The 12,318-nt window shown below is 42.4% G+C and overlaps 1 long non-coding RNA gene and 1 pseudogene across 2 annotated transcripts in view; one reads left to right on the top strand and one right to left on the bottom strand.

Annotated features, from left to right (window-relative positions):
* Nucleotides 1-4,898, bottom strand: part of LOC308578231 — a 1,025,155-nt pseudogene extending 1,020,257 nt beyond the window's left edge. The window contains exon 1 of the transcript in view: nt 4,761-4,898. The product of the transcript in view is annotated as an uncharacterized misc_RNA (transcript). The remainder of the gene's footprint in view (nt 1-4,760) is intronic.
* Nucleotides 4,899-6,032: 1,134 nt separating this feature from the next.
* On the top strand, nt 6,033-11,772 carry LOC308577958. Its single transcript, XR_014003788.1, has 4 exons — nt 6,033-6,114; nt 7,787-7,982; nt 10,765-10,905; nt 11,671-11,772. It is a non-coding gene; the product is annotated as an uncharacterized lncRNA (long non-coding RNA).
* The last annotated feature ends 546 nt before the right edge of the window (nt 11,773-12,318 follow it).

Here is a 12,318-nt window from a genome sequence, read left to right as displayed (position 1 = left end):
GGTGGAGACCAGCAGGCATCCACTTCCGCCAATCAGCTGGCACCCCCCGCAGGCAATGGGGGCGCTCAAGTGCCGGCCATGCCTTGCGACCCTCAAGCCTTCGCCCAATTTTTCATGGCGTTTGAAACATTTTACAGACAGTGTAGGCCTAGGGGGGCTTTGGCGCTTCCAGCCCCGGAACTGTCACAGGAGGTGATACCCGACACTCCTTCTAGCTACCAAGTTCAACAGGACATCCCCGTCATTGCAGGGGGCAGCAACCAGTCAGAAACGGCGAATACAGGTCGCCCAAATACCCGTGCACAGGCAGCCATGGCTAAGAAAACAAACCAAAGCATAGGCAAAGGAAGGGCGCCGGCTAAGGGTCCCGGCAAGGGGAAGGCCACCGCCAAGGGTGCCAGCGGTAACGCCGTCTCACAAATTGTAGACATTCCTAGTGTGTTTCAGGAACAGCAGCCCCAGCACAGCTCTACCGAGGACAGCGCGGGTTCCGCCCTGGAGGATGAGCACATTGAACCTCCCACCCCTCAGCCAGCGGCAAGTGCGACCCCAGCCAACGTTGAGGTCCAAGGTGGGAAGAGGAAGTCCAAGAGGAAGCACACGTCCTCTAAGAAGAAGAGAAGTAAGCAGTCAGAGACCGAGGATGAGTCAGGTACGCCATCCTCTGATTCGGATAGCGAGGGCCCCATGGATAGCTACTGGGGCTTGGGGGAAGATAATCCCACTTTGGGCGCATGAAAGGAGGGCCAATTCCCATCGTAAGACCTTCAATGGTGTACTGGCATGGAAGGATGGGGCATTGGTGGAGGATGTAAAAGTTGCTACCAATCAATCCACTGATTTTATATTGGGGAACCATTTGTCCCAGAAGAAGAGGAATAAGATCCTCAATGGGGATTACGTGGACATGTTTACCCTTCTCCCTCCAACCAAATTGACAGGAAAACTAACTAATGTGGGGGAGGGAGACAGTGCTCCTGAAGGTAGGAGTCTATCAATTGATGAAGATGATCATCCAAATGTCATAGACCAAATGGAGCAAACAGCACGCAGACCTAGTGGTGGGAGGAAAAAATCCTTAAATAAGAGACACGGGGGAATGATTAATGGACTTCAATGTCTGTACACTAATGCGCAAAGCATGGGAAATAAGCAAGATGAGCTTGAGCTCTTGGTACAGCAAACTAAATATGACATAATAGGCATCACTGAAACCTGGTGGGATAAGTCCCACGATTGGAATGTAAAAATGGGGGGATACAATCTATTTCAGAGAAACAGACCAAACAAGAAAGGAGGAGGAGTGGCGTTATATGTCAGGGATGTGTATACCTGTGAAGAGATCCAAGATTTAGAACCTCAAAGCCAAAGTGAGAGCATTTGGGTCAAAATTAAGGGAGAGAAGAATAAGAGAGATCTCATTGTGGGAGTTTACTATAGATCCCCAAGCCAAACGGAGGACATAGATGATGCCTTCCTGGAACAGATGGCCAAGCATGCAAAAGGAAGGGAGATAGTAGTAATGGGGGACTTCAATTACCCGGATATTTGTTGGATGTCAAACTCAGCCAAGAGCATAAGGTCAAACAGATTCCTCACTGGCCTTGCAGACAACTTCATTGTCCAGAAAGTGGGAGAAGCAACAAGAGGAACAGCCATTTTAGATCTGGTCCTAACCAATGTTGATGACCTGGTTAGTGGGGTAGAAGTGGAAGGATCATTAGGCGCGAGTGATCATGCTCTTCTGAAGTTTACTATACAGCGGAAAGGAGCAGCCAAGCATACTAGGACTCAATTTCTTGACTTTAAGAAAGCCGACTTCATAAAACTTAGGGAAGTGCTGGGTGAGATCCCATGGACAGTAATACTAAAAGGAAAGGGAGTTCATGATGGCTGGGAGTTTGTTAAGAGGGAGATAGTAAAAGCACAACGTCAGGCAATACCAATGAGACAGAAACATGGAAGGTGCTTAAAGAAGCCAGGGTGGCTATCTAAAGAACTTTTAACTGAGTTAAGATTAAAAAAGGATGTGTACAAAAAATGGAAAGGGGGGGAAACCACCAAAGAGGAATTCAAACAAATAGCCAGCACGTGTAGACACAAAGTCAGAAAAGCTAAAGCACAGAATGAACTCAGGCTTGCTAGAGAGGTTAAAAGCAAGAACAAAGGCTTTTATGGGTATGTTCGTAGCAAAGGGAAGAACAAAGAAACAGTGGGGTCACTCAGAGGAGAAGATGGTGAAATGCAAACAGGGGACACAGAAAGGGCTGAACTCCTCAATGCCTTCTTTGCCTCAGTCTTCTCCGATAAAGAAAACAATGCCCGACCTGAAGAATTTGGAGCAAATGATTCAGCAAAGGAAACACAGCCCAGAATAACTAAGGAGATAGTACAAGAATACTTGGCTAGTTTAGATGTATTCAAGTCTCCAGGGCCAGATGAACTGCATCCAAGAGTATTAAAAGAACTGGCAGATGCGATCTCAGAACCACTGGCAGTCATCTTTGAGAATTCCTGGAGAACAGGTGAAGTCCCGGCAGACTGGAGGAGGGCAAATGTTGTCCCTATTTTCAAAAAGGGGAAAAGAGAGGACCCAAATAATTACCGCCCAGTCAGTCTGACATCAATACCAGGGAAGATTCTGGAGCAGATCATTAAGCAAACAGTCTGTGAGCACCTAGAAAGGAATGCTGTGATACCAATAGTCAGCATGGATTTCTGAAAAATAAGTCATGTCAGACTAACCTGATCTCCTTTTTTGACAGAATTACAAGCCTGGTAGATGAAGGGAACGCAGTGGATGTAGCCTACCTTGATTTCAGCAAGGCATTTGACAAGGTGCCCCATGATATTCTTGTAAAGAAGCTGGTAAAATGCGGTCTTGACTATGCTACCACTCAGTGGATTTGTAACTGGCTGACTCACCGAACCCAAAGGGTGCTCATCAATGGTTCCTCTTCATCCTGGAGAAGAGTGACTAGTGGGGTGCCACAGGGTTCTGTCTTGGGCCCAGTCTTATTCAACATCTTTATCAACGACTTGGATGATGGATTCAAGGGCATCCTGATCAAATTTGCAGATGACACCAAAGTGGGAGGGGTGGCTAACACCCCAGAGGATAGGATGACACTTCAAAACGACCTTGACAGATTAGAGAACTGGGCAAAAACAAACAAGATGAATTTTAACAGGGAGAAATGTAAAGTATTACACTTGGGCAAAAAAAATGAGAGGCACAAAAACAAGATGGGGGACACCTGGCTTGAGAGCAGTACATGTGAAAAGGATCTAGGAGTCTTGGTTGACCATAAACTTGACATGAGCCAACAGTGTGACGCGGCAGCTAAAAAAGCCAATGCAATTCTGGGCTGCATCAATAGGAGTATAGCATCTAGATCAAGGGAAGTAATAGTGCCACTGTATTCTGCTCTGGTCAGACCTCACCTAGAGTACTGTGTCCAGTTCTGGGCACCACAATTCAAGAAGGACACTGACAAACTGGAACGTGTCCAGAGGAGGGCAACCAAAATGGTCTAAGGTCTGGAAACGATGCCTTATGAGGAACGGCTAAGGGAGTTGGGCATGTTTAGCCTGGAGTTAGTTCATTCGAGACCCAAATTTGATCTATTCTTGACATTGACTAATTGGTTCCGAATAAAATGTAAACTGTTTCTCCAGTGGATGTCTAAGTCTCCAAACATCAATTAGATTACAGTTTTTCGTCATTGAAAAGAAAGTCTTGGGTAGTTTTCCTTCTTTGCTAACCTGAAATTGTTCTTAACCTGAACTTTAGCTAATGGGGCCTCCTGCTGCCATTGAGCCGCCAGAGCACGATTTCTGTTCTCATCCTGAAGCAAAGTTCTTAACCTGAAGCACGATTTCTGGGTTAGCGGAGTGTATAACCTGAAGTCTATGTAAAACGAGGTACCACTGTATATATTTAAAAATTGCATCCAATTTTGACAGTGTTATTACAAACCACTTCATTCAGCCCTGCAACATCTTGCGAAGCAGCGATATACTAATATGCATCTGTTATTATGTGACATTGGTCAAGGCTTTCTGGGAAATAATATATGATGAGTTTAAAGAAAATGTTTGAAAATACATTTGTCAAAAAAGCCAGAAGCCTTCTCACTAGGTATAAGACTTCTTATGTCTGCAACGACGGCAGCAAGAATGCAACTAGCCCAATGGGGCTTAAATTGGATTGTTATGAATGAAAAAAATTAGTAAAAAAATATTTCAAAAGAGAATGCTACTTGCCCAATTAATGGGGCTTAGATCAGGTTATTCATGAAAGAAATGATAAAAAAATATTTAAAAGAAGAGAGAATGCTACTAGCCCAATTAATGTGGCTTATATTTGATTGTTATTAATGAAAAAATTAATAAAAAATAATTTAAAAAGAGAATGCCACTAGCCCAATTAATGGGGCTCATATGGGATTGTTATTAATGAAAAAATTAATGAAAAAATAATTTACAAAGAGAATGCCACTTGCCCAATTAATAGGGCTTAAATCAGATTGCTATGAATGAAAATAATAAATTCTTTAAAAGAAGAAGAGAGAACGCTACTAACCCAATTAATGGGGCTTCTATTGGATTGTGATTAATGAAAAATTAATAAAACATTATTTAACAGAAGAAGAGAGAACGCTACTAGCCCAATTAATGGGGCTTATATTGGATTGTTATCATTATCATTATTTTTCCAGGCCTTCCCATCTAGAGCCCAGAAACTCTGTAACAGTTACCTTCTCAAAGTGATGAATCGCCAGCCAGATTTCCCCTTGCGCATTGAACACACAGCCGAGGTTACTCCATGCCACAGCAAAGTTGGGTTGGGTCTCGATGGCTTTCAGGTAGCAGGCCTTGGGAGGGTCGAGAGGTAGGTAGGTACAGGGGGAAGGGGGTATTTGCACAAAAGAAAAGCAAGAGAAAAGTCCCAGTTAGCAGAGGCTTGACAACCATATGTCAGGAGTGCTCTGATGGTGTTTCCTGCTTGGCAGGGGGTTGGACTCGATGGCCCTTGTGGTCTATTCCAGCTGTATGATTCTATGATTCTACTTTAAATTTAACCATTACAGGTGGGTTTTTTTAAAAAAATTAATCCTGCTAATGTATTAACCTGTGTGCACTGCTTTTGTCAATATGCAATAAACGTTTCCCATTCTTTTTTATATTAAAACTGGAGGCATTTTTTCAGCTGCAATGGGCCTCCGGTGTCCTGTTAGTACCATTAGTTGGTACCATTTCTCGTACAGTTGATATTCCTTGCATAGATAGATTAGATAGATGATAGATAGTTAGATTAGATTAGATTAGATAGATAGATTAGGTAGGTAGATTAGATAGATACATATATAAGAAAGGTTGGTAGATGGATAGATAGATTAGTTAGATTGATTGATTGAGTAGGTAGATAGATTCAGGCATGGCCAAACCTGGCCCTCCAGCTGTTTTGGGACTACAACTCACATTGTCCCTGACCACTGGTCCTGTTAGGTAGGGATGATGGGGGTTGGAGGGCCAAGTTGGGCCACACCTGGATTAGATGGTAGGTAGGTAGATAGATTTGATAGATAGGGTAGGTAGATAGATAGATAGATAGATAGATAGATGATAGATAGATAGATAGATAGGCAAGTAGATAGATAATAAGATAAAGTCGGTAGATTGATAAGGTAGGAAGGTAGGTAGGAGGCAGCCTAGGTCAAAGTTGACCCACTTATTTAAAAGTAACCATGCTGTTATACAGTGGTACCTCTGGATGCGAACGGGATCCGTTCCGGGGCCCCGTTCGCATCCTGAAGCGAACATGCTCGGGTCACAATTTGCTGCTTCCGTAGATGCGTGTGGCATCATTTTGAGTGTCTGCACGTGCGCAAGCTGCAGAACCCGGAAGTAACGCGCTCTGTTACTTCTAGGTCGCCACGGAGCACAACCCGAAAATGCTTAACCCGCAGCTACTTCAACCTGAGGTATGACTGTATTAGTAACAAAAATCTATTATCTTAAATATTTTCAGGCGGTGACCCTGGACCCCAACTTCCTGGATGCTTACATTAATCTGGGGAACGTCTTGAAGGAGGCGCGTATATTTGACAGGTAAGCAAATAGGCATAGAGCTTATATTCTCTTTTTTATATAAATGTTTTTTATTGGTTTTGCGTATAATCACATTACGTCTTATATTCTCAGTTTAGTGGTTGCACCCATACCCAAACTAACTCCCATTGTTGCCTAGAGGGTTGATTTTATTTAAAGCAAATTGATTTAAATCCCAAATCCATAAGACTTGATTTAAATCCCCCTTTTACCGGAAGGTTCAGCCTTGCTGGCATCCTCTTAATATTGACAATCGGAGGCAGGTTTCCTTTTTGGAATCCTAACTTCAGAGTCTTTTCTACAGTTATATCAAAATGATTTGGTTCTGCTATATACAGCCCGATTGTGACGAAATGATGGTGAGTTTTAATAAGTGAACACTTTTTATTTGAACAACTTTTCTGCTGTACTTGATTGGAAGGAGAAAAGAAACATTTCCTTCATAACAATTTAAGCAATTTATTTCACTAAAACAGTAACATGGTAGCATATGTATCCATGTTGCTTAACTGATGTGCTGAAACATTTTTTCCCCAAGAAAAACTTGGACTGAGTTTTCGCACACATGAAAAACTTAAAACAAATAATTCTTCCCCGAATTATTTATTTATTTATTTATTTCTACCCCGCTCTCACTGGCCAGGGCCGGGCTCAGGGCGGCTAACACCAAATATAAATTACAATAAAATAGAATAGAAAAAAACCCCAGTTAATTAAAATACAGCTTAAAATGCAGCCTCATCAAGACTACAAAGGGAGGAAACATCAGCTATTCACCCAAGCCAGCTATCCATGCTGGTGCTACATGGGCCAGCAAAAAAGCCACGGGAAAATTTATATACCAAATCCCATATAGGGTGTCAGAGTGAGTCTAAGCATAGAGCGAGTTAAAATAATCAAGCCTGGAGGTGACCATCGCATGGATCACTGGCCAGATCAGGGCGAGAAAGGTAAGGAACCAATTCCTTAATACGGCGGAGGTGGAAAAATGCCACCTTTGCTGTGGCTGCAACCTGTGCCTCCATGGAAAGAGAGGCATCGAAGGTTACACCCAAGCTCTTGACAGAAGGCTCTGGCACTAATTGCGCCCCCACAAGAGATGGGAGTTGGCCCCCCAACCCCATGTTGTCCTGACCCAGCCAGAGGACCTCTGTCTTCGAAGGATTTAACTTCAACTGGCTCCCACGCAGCCACCCAGCCACGGCTTCCAAGCATCTGGTCAGTGTGTCTGGGGCCGAGTCCATTGACAGATAAAGTTGGGTGTCATCAGCATATTGACGACAACTCAGCCCTAAACTCCGGACAATCTGGGCAAGGGGGCGCATAAAGATATTGAAAAGCATCTGGGAAAGGATTGTGCCCTGCGGCACTCCACACAACAAGGAGTGCCGCAGCGACAACTCCCTCCCTAGCGCCACCCTCTGTCCCCGACTTGAGATAAAGGAGCACAGCCATTGTCTGACTGTGCCCTGAATCCCCACGTTGGCAAGGCGGTGGTCCAAAAGTTTGTGATCGACCATGTCGAAGGCCGCTAACAAATCTAAAAGAATCAGCAGTCCCGGCCCGCCTCGATCCTCTTAATCGTCCCCCCAAAGCATTTTATTTTTTAAAAAACAGATTTTTATCCACCCTGGTGACAATGAAACTGAACCAGTCCTTGATCTCATTTCAGAGCCGTTGCAGCCTACCTACGGGCCCTGAGCCTGAGTCCCAACCACGCTGTTGTCCACGGCAACCTGGCATGTGTGTATTACGAACAGGGGCTGATCGATCTGGCAATCGATACCTACAAGAGGGCCATTGAGCTCCAGCCCCACTTCCCTGACGCCTACTGCAACCTGGCCAACGCGCTGAAAGAGAAAGGCAGCGTAAGAAACTGGTCCCTTTTGCCTTGGGGTGGGGGGAACATCTATATAAAAGATGTTTTATAGATGGTACTTAACACCTGCCAAAATAGCTAAAATGTATAAAACAAAAAAACTGTGCTGGAGGTGCAGTAAAGAAGAAGGGACACTTATACATTTCTGGTGGGCCTGTGAAAAAAAAATACAGAAACTTTCCTATTAGGCAGTGGTGTCCAAACTTTTTTCAAAGAGGGCCAGATTTGATGAAGTGAAGGGCCATAAGGGCCGACCAAAGTTGTTTACTTTTTTTAAGGATTGAAGTTGTTGAGCTCTTTTCTTAGGGTTTAAATTGTTGAACTTTTTTTAGGATTGAAGTTGTTTAGCTTTTTCTTAGGCTTTTACCCCATGCTGAATTGGCCAGATTAACAGAGACAATTAGGGCACAACCCAGACAAGAATTCCAAAAGGAATGGGGAAAATGCAGAGAATACTTTACCAAACAGTGCCCCAAAATATACACTTGGACTTGTTTCAATTAATTTCTACAGGAGACTTTGTGGTTTAAGTCATAATTAGGAAAAATTGTAATAATCCCATACAAAAGAAATAGTATACAAGAGGTAAATAAGGCGGCCATTTAACAGAATAAAGTCTTTTATTTTTATGTTATGTTTTCTTTGTGTAAGAGGATAGGAGTTTAATTTTGATAATTAGTCAATGGTGGTGGGTCTGTTTGTATGTATGAGTTGTTGTGGACTATGTTATAAATAAAATAAAAATTAAAAAAAGAAAATGAAACCGGTCCCTTTTGCTTTCTGTATGTCAGAGGGTTTGCTGAAAAAAGCCTTCCGGATGATGGTGACCTCGAAATTGGGCTCTTTGGGGGGGGATTTGGGGTACAGAACCTAGAAGAAGTCCTCTTTTATTTTTTCCTTTGTCATATCGTCACATACAACTTTGCTCATACCAAGCGTCGACTCCCCTCCCCCTTCCCCCGCTCCCACTCCCTGGCTTTCTTAAGCAGTCACGATCCTCTTAGCATTTCTATATCACCCTTTAAAAATTGTCCAGTAGCACCTGATGATGATGATAATAATAATAATAATAATAATAATAATAATAATAATAATAATAATAATAATAATAATAATAATAAAATTTATACCCCGCCTATCTGGCTGGGTTTCCCCAGCCACTCTTGGCGACAAAATATTAAAATACAATAGTCCTTCCCTAAACAGGGCTTGCTAAACTTGGCTTCTTCTTGGTATAATTTTTTGTATGCAGGTCCACTTCTTCAGATACAAAAGCTTCTACCAAGACCAAACTGAGTTGGTCTGCAATGTGCTACTGGACAATTTATATATTTTTTATATATTTCAACTGCGTTAGACCACCACAGCTGCCTACCTGAACATATATCGCCCTATTTACCTTCTTACTCTACTTAAAACAATTTACTTTAGCATTTGTAAATCACTTTCAAAAATTAGCCTCTGGTTTTTTTAATAACAGTATATTTAAAGATCTTTTTCAATTCTTTGTAAATCATATCCCAGTAGACTTTGACTTTAGTGCACATCCACCACCTATGGACGAAATTCCCTTCCTTCTCCTTGCATTTCTAGCGTGCCTTATCTTGAGTTATATATATTTTAGCAAGTTTAGTCGGCGTCAAATACCACCTATACGTCACCTTCATTAAATTTTTAATTAGTGCTGTACATTCAATAAATTGTTTTTGCCCATAATCTTTCCCACTTATCTAATTCAATGTTATGACCAAAATCTTGAGCCCATTTAATCATAACCGACTTAACTTCTTCATCCTTTGTATGCCATTCTTATACGTTTTTGGCAATGATTTTCTTTTACTATCTAGCAACTCTGTCTCTTAATTTTGATTTAGTATGACCAAAACCATTTCCCTTACTGTCTTCCTTAAATACATCTTGCAAAAGACGGTAAGTGTGCGGGAAAGAGAGTTTGAATCGGATTAGTCTGCTCTTGTATTTATGTTCCCCTAAACCAAGCATGTCCAAAGTCCACTTTGGGGGCCTTCCACCCATCTCTCCTAGATCTCAAAATGCATTGGTTTTGTCATATTTCCTGCTATCCTGCCAAAGAATTTAAATTTTCCCAATGTTCTTTTAGACCAGGCATGTCCAAAGTCCAGTTCAGGGGCCTAATCTGGCCCTCTGGTCGATTTAATCCGGCCCTCGTGGCGGTTTATTTACTAGGGCAAAACTTCCCCCAAAAAAGCTCAAGAACTTTAATCCTAAAAAAAGGTCAGCACCTCTGAGGTCAAATCCTTAAAAAAGGCTCAACAATTGTGGGGTTTTACTGTTAATATGCTTCTTCTTAATTGCATTTCACTATTAATATACTTCTTAATTGTATTTCAGTTCAACAATGACTTTGATAAAATACATCTTTTGTGACGTGCAGAAGGCTTGAGTTACCTATGAGGTGCAACAGTTACCATATAGCATATATTCAATATAAAAAACAGCAACAATTGGTTGTTGACAAAGGACAGCTGGCATATATATATAAAAGATATTAACTGATATGCATGCCATTCCAGATATAGCTATATAATCTCTACTGTTGGTAAGAGAAGAACTTTGGAGCAGGCATTTTCAAAAAAAGAGTTTTTTATGAACCGCTCTAATACCAAGTTACCGTCAGGAGCTGAGGGGCCGTATCAAACCTCAATCCAGCCATCACATCACAGAGCAGCCTTTTGGGCTCCTGTGAAAGACATACTAATATTCGTGTAAAAACTCTGTTTTGTGTTTCGAAGGTTGCCGAAGCCGAGGAATGCTACAATACAGCTCTCCGTTTATGTCCGACTCACGCGGATTCTCTTAATAACCTGGCGAACATCAAGCGAGAACAAGGGAATATCGAGGAGGCTGTCCGCCTCTACCGGAAAGCTCTTGAGGTACGTGCGTGGAGAATTACAACAATTAAATTGAGATATAAGGGTTAGGCATGCGTACCCTGGACTCCTAGTCTGGGTCTTTTTAAAAATCGCCGATCAAATTTTTCTTGATCAATAACGGAAATAATGGTGAAGAAGTGAAAGTGAAGTAGCATTTTGAGGCTCGACAAAGCATGGTCCGATAAGTCCCTTTTGGAAGGAAGAGGGTCTGTCCCCCTTTTTATATTCCTAGGCCTCCTGGAATGACCAAAAATCTGCTTTTTCATCAGAAGAACAATGCAAGGTGTTAAGGAACGGTACAGAAATTGAAATAAAAGCTGGGCACATGCTGTTCTCTGTGTCGGCTGAGCTTGATCCCCTGACAGTCTTATTTTCTAACAGTATTTCCTATGCGTACGAAAAAGGCAGTTCATAGGCCCATTATTATTATTATTATTATTATTATTATTATTATTATTATTATTATTATCATTACCACAAATCATTCCAAACGGTGATTTATTTTGCAGCCAGCCCCTGCCACATTTGAGCATCAAAGAGGGGCTCTTTAAAATACGGCATTGGTCATTTGACAGTCTGATCTCCCAACAGTATTTCCTATGCATGCTAAAAAGGCAGTCCATAGGTTCCTCCTCCTCCTTAATTTTTGCAAGTCAATCCAAATGAGGATTTATTTCACGCCCACAACCTTTGAGCCTCAAAGAGCAGCCTCCGTCTCTTTAGAATGCTTCTCAGGGAAACTAAGAGTGAGCTTCTTCCCCGCAGGTCTTCCCGGAGTTTGCAGCTGCGCATTCAAATTTAGCCAGTGTTTTGCAACAGCAGGGGAAGCTCCAGGAGGCCCTCATGCACTACAAGGAGGCCATCAGGTGAGCTTCCAAAGCCATGGGGAAAATAGATTGAAAGAGCTCCTCCTTACTGTATTTTAATCTTTTGCTGGAAGCCGCCCAGAGTGGCTGGGTATAAATAATAAATTATTGTTGCTGTTGTTAATAATTATTATTACTCCTCATGCGCTGGTCTGGTGCCTGTGGGAAAGCTCTCCTCTTGTGGATAAAGCACTTTCTCTTTTTCTTTTAGGTTTTTTTATTTTTTATTTTTATTTTTATTTTATTTTTTGTCCCTTGAAGGACAGCCAAATTTAAATAACAATTCGACACACAGCTGCGAGGCATTTGCGAGCTTTTTTGCGGAGAAGGTCCTGTTGCTCCGCCATGACCTCCCTGCCAATTTGGATACAATAAAGGAACTGGAGGCCCCTCGACTGTCCTCGGGTCCAGTATTGGACCACTTTGACCGGATATCCCCAGCCGATGTGGACAGACTCCTCCGAGCTGGAAAGCCCACCACCTGTCCTCTTGACCCGTGCCCGTCCTGGCTGATTAGAGCGTGCCCAGACAAGGTGCGGGCCCCCCT

The sequence above is a fragment of the Podarcis bocagei genome (assembly GCF_964188305.1).
Source record: "Podarcis bocagei genome assembly, chromosome: W".
In the NCBI taxonomy this organism is placed as follows: domain Eukaryota; kingdom Metazoa; phylum Chordata; class Lepidosauria; order Squamata; family Lacertidae; genus Podarcis; species Podarcis bocagei.
Note: the sequence above shows the minus strand (reverse complement) of the source record. Positions and strands in the feature narration are given on the sequence as shown.